Here is a 12,367-nt window from a genome sequence, read left to right as displayed (position 1 = left end):
AGGTCCTAGAAGACAAAACATCTACTAGGACAATGGAAACCCCTGGTTTGGCATGCTTAAAGTTTTAACTTGTAAACTGAAGTAACAGGAGAAAACGACACACTAAGAAATCTGCCAATTATGCCAAATAAAGAGATATGATGAAGGTCAGAGAAAGGACATTGATTTCATGGTGGTCATGACAAGACAAAACCTTACCACACCTTCAAAATACTAATCCATACTCCCTTACTTTTTTGTTCACCCATGTCATTAGGTCTGAGTTGTATGTCGGAGACCTCAGGACTTGCAGAACAGGAAGATCTCGGGGAGAGCCTAACATTGGTCTGTCATTTTGGACATAAAATAACTAGTGTGATGAAAGCCCTTAGTAATATACACAAATATGTGCATTTGTCCTACTACTCTTGATAAGTACCCCTCACTATATTGTCTTTAGTTTGGTCACTTGCTGACATAGCAGCTGTCTGGTAGGTCCATTGTGACTTCACTTTATTCACCAGAAATGGAGAAGGAGAGACTGACCAGAACACATTTGCATCTTTCTCAATGAGCAGTGAATGGCAGGGGAGTATTTAGGAAGCTCCCCATGTTCTCAGTTAGCTAGTACCTCCTAGATTCCAGCTCAAATCTTGATAAACAGATACAGAAGTTACTTGTTGTACCAGATTCACAGCTAGAGAGGTAGACGAGAAAGTGGAAAGGCTTGGTGTTAAAGCCACAGGTTGAAATAAAGCAGAATTCAAAGGATGTGGAGATGAAGCGAGCTACGTGGAAGGGAAAGGAGAGGCAGCTGAAGCAGAAGAGCATCTAGAGAGAGAAGATAGAGCACATTTGAGGCCACCTGGACATCAAAGTATCCCATCTGAGGTACAACAGTCTGGTTGTGCTGAGCCACAGAGAAAAGTTGGAAGAACATCAACAAGTGCTCTTGCCCATTTCTAGGGAGTTCCCAGAAAGACAGGGCGATTTGGTAGCTTCCCAGAGCACTGCGGCTGAGCACATCTCAGATTCCTTGCTACCATGATCATTGACATTGGAGAGTAGCAGCAAGAGTTGTATGAGGTGATTGCAACTCATTATTTGGAGGCTGTTCTGCAGCATTGTGGAGTGTGGTCTCTCAGGATGCTTAGGGCAAAGATCCTATAGCTGGTGTCAAAGAATGCATTCTACTTGGAGTAGACATTTATAGATGGCACATGCCTGAACACAACAAGCTGATAATGAGATGCTAGAGGTAGTTTCCCTAAAGATCTAACAGCCAAAACTGGACAAGCACACCCAGAGCTCTGCACCACATCAGGACACCATGCCAATTGCTTCTACCATAGTACTGGCTACCCAGTTTGCACACCCATGACCTTGTTACCCTGGTCGTGCCCCACAATCCCTCACAACTTTTACTCTTTCACTTTGTCTATGCTTCCTAGTCCCTGCTAAACAGTTCTGGATACCTGTGTTAGCTACCCCAACCCCTGCAAAGCTGTTGCTGCTAACAAATTTCCTGACACTGGACCTCAGCAATTACAATCACAGTTAACCTTTACCTGGTATCCTAGTTTCTACTACTCTTTTCTGCTACCCATAATTCATAACACCAGGGTTCCAGCCACCTGAACCCTGAAACCCGTTTCTCCCCTGTCTATGATGCTGCATTCCCAAACAAAGTAAGGGAAGAGTGGGCACAGACAGTTGCCTTGGATACTCCACTTGCAGGCATATTGGAACAAGTTATTCCTCAGGTATTTAACATGAGGGACTAACTAGTTGTGGAAAGAAAACAGCTTACTCAAAGTTGACTAAAATCCAAGGACATAACTTATAACTTATTGCTAGGGAAAGAAGGCCTTGCAGTGAAAGTTAATGAGAAAGAAAATTTTGTAAATAGTATTGGGAACAATGCAAAAGGTTGAGCTTAGTCTCTTCTATCAGTGGTCTGAATTATTTTATGACATATGATGTGTAACTACATTGTATTTTAAAAATTATATGAAGATGCACACTTTGTGGTATTTATATTAATTGATGGAATAGTTGCATAGGATCACGTTAATGATATTCAATAGTTTATGCTCTATTATTTGCCTATGGGTCTGCTTTGGCAATATGTATTGATCTCTCTAACAACAAATGGAATTTCATTGTCAAATACTACAAGGAGATTATTCGTGCTAGTACCAAAATGAAAGTGGGAACAAGAAAACTGAATAAAGCTACAAGTTTGAAGGGAGGGGATCAGTGGTAAGGGCTATGATAAAAGACAAATTCTTCACTATGGAATCTTGGAAGAATAGAATGTGTTTTCTTGAATTACTAGCTTTTAAAACATTTAAAACATTAATGAATAGTTTAACAAAAAATTATAAATACGACTTTGATAATTCAATGATGTGAATTATGAGATTAACATTATACTCAAAGTTTCCTTGAGATGAAAGCAGGCTGCATTCCTTTTCTATTAAATTAAGGGAATACGCTTCCTTTTGAATGGTTAAACAGTCCATGACATTTGTTCCAAAACAAGAAAATATACTGGAGAGAAAAAAAAGAAGAGTAGTTCCAGGAAGATGGCAGAGCAGAACCTGGAGGCTAAACAAGCTCTCACCTAGAAAGCAGTATTAGTGTTTCAGTGAACAGTCCTAGGCGGGAGAATAACGCCAAGTGTGCCATCCCAGTACAAAGAGTTTTGCCAGAAAGGGGAAATCCAGGCAAGGAAACAGATATGAGCACTTGCTGGTAGCAGTGGCGGTGGTAGCAGTGGCCATTGCTTCCACACCTACAACACAGAGAGTCCTGGACAAATGTGCCAGACACAGCAAATGATCAGATTCTACCCAACACCAGCAAGAACTGACAAGGAGTAGGTATCTTCATCCTGCAGATCACAGACCAGAGACGACCCAGGAACCAAGACACTGGCATGAGTAGACGCCTTACATAATAACACCTTCTCAGGGAGCAGAGGAGGCATGGCTCCCCTCCCGCTCCCTCTCCCCACTGTGCCACTACCTGAGATCTCCATCTTTGATACTGTCAAAGACCCAGCTGAGAATATAGCTCCAACCCAGGCCTTGGAGGAGAACAAAAGAGTCATTTAGCAGGTCAGAGGAACCTGACATGACCTGCCAGGCTCAGCTCCACCCAGGAGAAAGTCACCCAGCCCAAGCAGTGAAAACTCTGCCCCCAGAGGAATGTCTTTCTTCACTGGGTAAACAGAGCCAGAGGCTTCCCCTCCCTATAGCAGCCTAGACAATCAATTGAATTTCAGTAAACATAAACCCTGAGAATGGCTCCATGCTGGGCTCTGTGAGTGTCTCAGAAGCTAGCCCCTCAGGGAAAAGCTACTGTTTGCTGAAAGGCCTCAACTCTACCCAGAACCTAGCCTCATCACAGCATCTCCAATCAAGAGGAAACAGCCAACTCCCTCTTTTGTGAGAAACAAAGCAGATCTCCCTCCCACTGAACTAGCCTGGGAAGGGGATCACAAAATTCTGGGTAAAGCAGACCATTTTTCTGCCTGCCAAATAAACTAACTTAAGAAACCAATCAAGCCACAGGAAAACCAAACACCAAAAGCAGACCAGAGACTCCACCAAGAGACTAGTTATGGACACAAGGGAGATACAGGATCTTCCCTTTCAACCCCCCCCCCCCCAAAGAACACTTTCTTTGTAACTTTTTATTAACTTGTTATTTTTTTAAAAAATTGTTTTCTATTAATCTTGTTTAGCTTTTAGAAATTTTATTTTTGGTGTATATGTGTGTGCACTTTTGTATTTTTATTTTATCTCTATTGAACTTTTGATCCTTTTCCTTTCTTTCTTTCTCATTCTTTTCACTTTTTCTTCTCTTCATTCTTTTTTTGGGTAACTTAATTGCTGTTCTGCTCATCCTCAGATATACCCTTCATAGATTATTAGACCTTATTCCACATTGTTTACACGATGAATCCAGAAATTTATTACTTATTTCAAAAAATCTCTGGCTTAAATTCCTTAATTACAGTATTATCTCATAATACCATATATATATAATATTAAAATGATTTTTTATTTTTTATTTTTATTATAAGTATTTTTAGTTCTTCATATCTCCTTTCTACTCTTCCCCTCCTCTCATCGTATTCCCATTCTTCTCTCAATATTTCTTCTTTAAAATTGCATCATTTTTGTGTTTTACTTTTTAAATTTAAATTTTTGTTTTTCCATTTTTTCTTGCCTCTTTTACTTTCACTTCTCTTTCTCCTATCATTTTGTCCAATACATTTTCTTCTTTGAGATTAGGACTTGGTTAATTTCACTCTCCTTTTACCTTTCCACATCTCTCTAATCATATTTTTCCCCACTTTTCTCCCTAAAACTAATTTCTGGTATGCCAAATTCTACTTTGCTGTTCTTACCCCATTAATACATTGTTGTTTTACGTTGAATAGATTGTACCTGTTGAAATAGATTGTTTGTATCTGTCGACTTTTGATTGTGCAACTAAAGGAATTTGGTTGATGCTTGCCTTAAAATAGTGTTCTAGCACAAAACTTGTGTTACTTTCATACCTAATAGAGGCATTCGTGGAAGCCATTAAAAGACAGCTGAAAGAAGTCAGGGAGACCTGAAAGGGAATGTTGAATGGAGCCTAACAGAAGGAATGAGAGTCCAAGGAAACCATAACAAATCAATTAAGTGATTTGTGAATAAACACTGAACACGAAATTAAGGAAGTAAACAAATTCATACAAGATCTAAAACAAAGCTCCAACAAAGAATTTGAAGCCATCAAAGCCGACCAATTAGAAGGAAAAGAAATTAAAAAAACCAAAGTAGAAATTTTGAAAATAGGTTAGACCATGAAGAAGACTGAAACTCGGGGATTGAAGACAGCCTATATATTATAGAGGAAGAACACACAACTATCTAAGACAAATCCAAGAAATATAATAGACCTATTCAACATTTGGAAGACACCATCAGATAGCCTAATCTGATGATAATAGGTATAGGGCAGCACCTAGAAACAGAAGTTAATGATCTAAGAAATTTGTTTCACAGGTTCCTAGCAGAAAACTTCCCAAACACGCAAAAAGATAGGCCTATTCAGATACAAGAAGCTTTTAGAACCCCAAATAGACCAGACCAAAACAAGACATCACAACTCCACATTATAATATCCCCAGGATCAATTCAGACCAAGGAAAACATCCTTAAAGTTGTCAAGGTGAAAAGATCAATCACCTATAAGGGAAGCCAAGTAGAATCACCTCAGATTTCTCAGCAGAGTCAATTAAACCAAGAAGAGCCTGGAATGATGTAGGCCATGCCCTAAAGACAAACAACTATCAACCAAGAAAACTGTACCCAGCTATACTCTCCTTTATGACTGAAGGACAAATAAAAACTTTCCATACCAAAGAAAAAGTGAAACAATATATCTCTACCAAACTAGCCCTACAAAAGTTACTTAAAGATGTCCTACACAGAGAAAACCAACAGGACCACAATAAAGGCTAAGAAACTGCACCCAAATTGAGAATCCAAGAACCGTAGGAATAACCCAGTTGGCACAGCCCCCAAGAAGGTGCATAAAATGGCAGGAACTCCCAAATATCTCTCAGTACTATCTCCCAACATAAACAAACTTAACAATACAATTAAGCAAAATAGACTGTCTACTTGGATTTAAAAAAAAAAAAAAGATCTTTCTGTCTGCTGTATTCAGGAGTCACAACTTTCTCATAAAAACAAACACATGTTGAAAGTGAAAGGCTGGAACAAAATCTAACAAGCAAACGGCCTCATAAACAGGAAGGAGTTGCAATCCTAATATCAGATAAAATAGATTTCAAATTAAAATTAGTGAGAAGAGATAAAGAAGGTCGCTATATACTTATTAAGAGATCTCTCCTTCAGGAGGATATTAAAATTCTAAATATCTATTCCCCACAAGGCACCCAAATTTATCCAAGAAATTCTAATTTTTCTCACATCTCCCATAGATCCAAGATATTAATTGTTGGGGACTTTAACACACACTCTGCCCACTAGATATATCAACTCGGCAAAAAATCAGCAGAGAAACCACAGATATAAAACTGCATAGATCACCTAGATTTAACAGACACCTACCGAATATTTCACCCAGCAGCATCAGAATACACATTTTTCTCAGCAGCACAGGGAACTTTTTCCAAAATAGACCACATTTAGGTCACAAAGCAAACTTGTCCAAATACAAAAACATTGAAATTATACCTTGCATTCTCTCAGACCACAAGGGAATAAAATTAGAACTCAACACCAAAAGCCACCAATGAAAGTCCTGTAACACATGGAGGCTGAACAACACACTGTTGAATCACCAGTGGGTCATGGAAGAGATCAGAAACGAAATTCAAATGTTTGTAATATTCAACAAAAATGAACACACAAATTACCAGCTCCTCTGGGACACCGCAAATGCAGTACTCAGAGGCACGTTTATAGCTCTGAGTTCCTACATCAACAAATTGGAGTGATCTCAAACCAACAATTTAGTGAGACATCTGAGCCTCCTTGAAAAAGAGCAGCAGGATAAACCCCAATCCAGTAGATGGAAAGAAATAATTAAAATTAAATCAAAATTAAATAAATAAGAATCCAAAAACATAGAAAGAATCAACAAAACAGAGTTGGTTTTTGAAAAATTAACAAATTGGCAGACCCTTAACAAATCTTATTAGAAGAACAAGAGAACACACTGAAATAAATAAACTCAGAGATGAGAATGGAAACATCACCACAGAAACAACCAAGATTCAGTACATTATAAGGGAATACTTCTCAAAACTTTATGCTAGTAAGTTTAAGAAGTTTGCAGTAATGAACCTTTTCCTAGCAAATAATGACATGCTGAAACTAAACTGAGTTAAACCATCTTAACTGTTCCATATTAAGCAATGAAATAGAAATAGCAATAAGAGACCTCCCATCTAAGAAAAGCCCAGAACCAGATGGTTTTACAGCGGAAATCTACAAGGCCTTCAAAGCAGAGCTCACATCAATACTCCTTCAAGTCTTCAATGAAATTGAAAGTAAAAGTTCACTACCAAACTCATTCTATGAAGCCATCATTAAACTTCATCCCCAAACTAGGCAAGGACTCATCAAAGAAAGAGAACTGTAGATCAATTTCCTTGATGAACATTGATGCAAATCTTCTCAGCAAAATTTTGGTCAATCGACTTTCGCAATTCATCCAAAAAATCATACATCATGATCAAACAGGATTCATTTCAGGGATGTAAAGCTGCTTCAATATACGCAAATCAATTGATACAATAACTCGCATCAACAAGAGCAAGGATAAGAACCACATGGTTACATCAATAGATGCAGAAAAAGGATTTGACAAGATCCAACACCCCTTTATGATGAAGGTTCTGGGAAAATTAGGAATTCAGTGAACATTCCTCAATACAATAAAGGATGTATATGACAAACCTACTTCAAACATTTTACTTAATGGTGAAAAAATAAAGGTATTTCCTCTTAACTAAGGAATGAGATAAGGATGTCCACTCACTCCACTTCTCTTCAAACTAGTATTAGAATACCTAGCTACAGCTATAAGATAAGATTCAAATATAAAAGGGAATCCAAATAGGGAAAGAAGAAGCTCTACCTCTATGCAGATGACATGAACTTGGATTTAAAGAATCCCACGGACTCCATTCCCAAATTATTCAAGCTTATTCAAAACTTTGACAAAGTAGCAGGGTATAAAATTAACCCTCAAATAACAATGGCTTTTCTGTATGCCAAAAATGAGAAAAGTATGGCTGAAATTAGGAAAGCAACTCCATTCGTAATAGCCCCACAAAAAATAAAATACCTAGGACTTAACAAAGAAAAGAAGGACCTCTATGATGACAACTTTGAAAACCTTAAAAAGGAAATCAGCACCGAACTTAGAAAGTGGAAAAAACCCCCATGCTCCTGGATTGGAAAGATCAACATCGTGAAAATGGCAATATTTCCCAAGGCTATCCTCAAATTCAATATGATACCTATCAATATTCCAGCCTCATTCTTTTAGTAAAAAAAAGAGGCAATCCAAAAATTCATATAGAACTATAAAATACCTCGAATAGCAAAAACGATATTTAACGGAAACAACAGTGCTGGAGGAATATCAATACCAAATTTCAAACTCTTCTACAAAGCCATAGTAATTAAAACAGCTTGCTACTCTCACAAGAACAACCCATAGGACCAATGGACTAGAAATGAAAACCCAGAAATGAACCTATAGACCTATAGACATCTAATGTTCAATAAGGGAGCTAAGAAATTAGAATGGAAGAAACACAATCTCTTCAGTAAATGGTGCTGGCAAAATTGGTTAACAACTTGTAGGAAACTAAAGCTAGAACTTTATACATCATCCTGCACCAGAATGAACTTCAAATGGATCAAAGACCTCGGAGTCAAACAGACACTCTGAAAACATTAAAGAATGGAATAGGAGAAACAGTAGGTCTCCTTTGCACAGGCTGAAATTTTCTTAATAGAGACCCAGAATTACACAAATCAAAGAAATGTTGGACAAATGGGATTGCATGAAATTGCAGAGCTTCTGCATGGCAAAGGACATAGCTAGCAAGATCAATTGAAAGCCCATTGATTGGGAGAAGCTCTTCACTACAACAGACATGGATCTCATATCTAAAATATACCTGGAACTCAAAAAAATTAAATCCCCCAACAACAAATCCTCAAAGAAACAACTGCCAAATAAATAAGTGGGCTAAAGACATAAAGAGAATCTCCTCTGAATATGAAAGAAGGATGGCCAATAGACCCAGGAAGAAATGCTCAATCTGTCTAGCCATAACAGAAATGCAAATCAAAACAACATTGAGATACCACCTCACCCTAGTTAGAATGGCTATAATGAAGAACTATAATAACAACAGATGCTAGAGAGGATGTGGGGATAAGGGAAATTTATTGCATTGTTGGTGGGCATGTAAACGTGTTCAACCACTTTGGAAAGTAGTATGGAGGTTCCTCAAAAGATTCCACATAGAGCTCCCATATGGCCCAGCAATCCGACTTTTGGGTATTTACCCAAAAGGTCACAAACAAGACCATATTAAAGCTCCGGCACAATTATGTTTATTGAACCATTATTTATCATAGCTAAGATATGGAACCAACCCAGATGCGCCTCAGTAGATGCATGGATCAATATAATGTGGTATATATATACATAATAGAATTCTATGCCTCCATCAGAAAAAATGACATTGCCCCACTTGTTAGGAAATGGAAAGACTTGGAAAAATTTATATTAAGTGAAGTAAACCAGTCCCAAAGAAACATAGGTCCCATGGTTTCCTTTATTTTCAATAACCAGTATATGTCTGAGACAAGCAGAAAAGGTCGGACAAGTTGGTGTTGGGTGAAATGAACCACAAGATAAGGATTCAATATTTTTTTTTCTTGTGATTGTTTCTAACATATTTATAAGATTATTTCTATATTGCTTTGTATGTCCCTCCCCTACAGTATAGCCCCTGCTTTCATGGTATTTGATGGTATAATTTGTGGAGGGAAAGGGAAAAAACTAATCTTTTAACTAGAGATACAGGTGGACCCATTGCAACAATGAGATTTACAAGTCGTTAGGTCGAAAAACAAACTTTACAGCTTTGATGGGGGGTGTGGGGAGGATCGGGTGGGGAGAGGGGGGTAGCATGGAAAGGGATGGGAAGGGGAAACAAAGAGGCAGAGGCGGCAACAATGCTTGATAAGAAATGTACTCATTATCTTGCCCATGTAATTGTAACTCATCTGTTGGTATTCTTAATATAAAAAAATAAACAAATAAAAAAGAAAAGAAAAACGAACTTTACAACTTGCCCGGCGAGGGTGGGGGGCAGGCAAAGGGGTGTCTGGAGAGCCCGGGGGGCGGGTGGCGCAGATGAGAACAGATGGGAAGAGGAAACAAAGGAGGAGGCAACAATGCTTGATGAATAATGTGCTCATTATCTTGCCCATGTAATTGTTACCCCTCTGTATGGTATTTTCACAAATAAATAGATAAATAAATAAATAAATACGAAGGAGACTCAAGGCTGCTGAAATGAGCATATTTCCTATTTGGACTTTAATAGGATTTTTCTACAATCAACAAGATTTTCATAACATAATAATTTCTAAATGTATTTCTACAGAATAGATTGTAAATGTAATATTTAATACTATTGCATACTTGAAGACAAAGTTTTACAGAAAACTTTAAATTTCAGATAAAGTGCAATATTCCAATAAATACATAGAAGAAATATAATTTAAAAATTCACTGATCAAAGCAAACCCTGGCAGGAATGTCTGAAAAACACTTATCTGAAAACAGGAATTGGCACTGTGGCTCAAGTAGTAGAGGGCTCCACTTGAGCTGAAGAACTCAGGGATATGTTAACTCCTTGAGATTAAACCCCAGGACTGACAAAAATAAAATTTAAAGAATTGAAGCATTACGGTACAGCAACCAGACCCAGAGTTCAGGCCCTCCTACTACCACCAGCAACAACAACTAATTAAAGCATCAAACAACCTGAAGTTGTTGTCCAGAATAATGAGTGCGGCATTATCAGTTTACATGACTTAGTGACTTTAAACCTAGTTTAAAAGGGGAGGTGGTAGGCAATTTGTGTGTTTGCCAAAACCTGTAAAATTATTTTGTACTTTACCAAGGAGGAAGAAAGGCGGGAATGGGGGGAGGAGGGGAGGTGTTTTGTGACCTTGCCTTTTGGTTCAGTGATTGTTTTCTGGAGTCAAATTCAGAGACATTCTGCTTGCAATCCTAGTTTCATAGCGGCGGGGAATGAAAAAGCCATGCCCTGGAAATGGTTTTGTCATGTCCTTGGCCTAGTTCCAACCATCACTGGATAATCCAAGTCCCACTTCAGGACCAAGACTACTGATCCACTAGGCAGTGGACCTAACTACAGCCAGAAAAGACAAAAAATGCAATGCCGAGTGCAGCACTGGAATTCTATACCAAGAAGAGAGTTTTATATTATTTATTGTAAAATAATATACAGAGGGTATATAGTTACATGAGTAGGGTAATGAGTACATTTCCTATTGAGCATTGTTACCTCCTCCTTTGTTTTTCCCCTACTACCACTTCCCTCCACAACTCTCCAACTCCTCCCTCCTTCACCCCTACACGACATTGTAAATTCATTTTTGACACAGTGTCCTGTACATCTCATTATCACAATGGGTCAACCTGCATCCCCATTTCAGCATTCTGCTATAACCTTTCCACTCCCCAAATTACAAAAATGTATATAAAAATGCAGAACACTTGAATCAAATACAATGAAAACAGGGATTATACCATGGAGGAATGAACTTACAAAAGAATCACATAGAGCATTATAAGTATATTAAAAACAAAAACAAGAAAGAAAAAATCACTTGTGTGTCTGACTTGGGATTCCTTTCACTTAATGTCATCTTATGTGGTTATACGTCCATAGCCTTTGATCTTCTATGCTTGTCCTAGACATGTACTAGTCCTTGCAAACAAGGGAAACCATAGGATGTATGTTTCTTTGGGCCTGGCTTACTTCACTTAATATAATACTTACCAAGTCTTTCCATTTCCTAACAAATGTGACAATTTCATTCATTCTTTCTAATGGAGACATAGAATTCCATTGTGTGTGTGTGTGTGTGTGTGTGTGTGTGTGTGTGTGTGTGTGTGTGTGTGTGATTGTATCACATTTTCTTGATCCATTCATGAAATGAGGAGCATCGAGGTTGGTTCCATATCTTAGCTATGGTGAATAATACTGCAATAAACATGGTTGCACAGGCAACTTTGGTATGACCTTGTTTGTGATGATTTGGGTAAATGCCTAAATGCCCAAAAGTGGGATTGCTGGGACACAGGGGAACTTTACATGGAGTCTTTTGAAGAACTTCCATACTGCATTCCAAAGTGGTTAAACAAGTTTACACTCCCACCATCAATGAAATAGGCTTCCTATTTAGCCACATCCCCTCCAACATGTTGTTATTAAATTTCTTGATTAGGGACCGGGAAGGTGGCTCAATAGTAGAGTGCTTTGCCTTGCATGAATGAGGCCCTCGGTTGGATTCCTCAGCACCACATCAATAGAAAAAAAATAAATTTCTTGAGTATAGCCATTCTAACTAGAATAAGGTGCAAACGCAATGTTGTCTTATTTGCATTTCTTTTGTGGCTAGAATAGTTGAGCATTTCTTCATGTGTCTAATCGCCATCTTTATTTCCTCTTCAGAGACGTTTCTCTTTAAGTTAATAGCCCACTTAATTATCGAGCAGTTGTTTCTTT

This window comes from Dipodomys spectabilis, unplaced genomic scaffold, assembly GCF_019054845.1.
Source record: "Dipodomys spectabilis isolate Male_0828 unplaced genomic scaffold, ASM1905484v1 ptg000268l, whole genome shotgun sequence".
Taxonomy (NCBI): Eukaryota; Metazoa; Chordata; class Mammalia; order Rodentia; family Heteromyidae; genus Dipodomys; species Dipodomys spectabilis.
Note: the sequence above shows the minus strand (reverse complement) of the source record.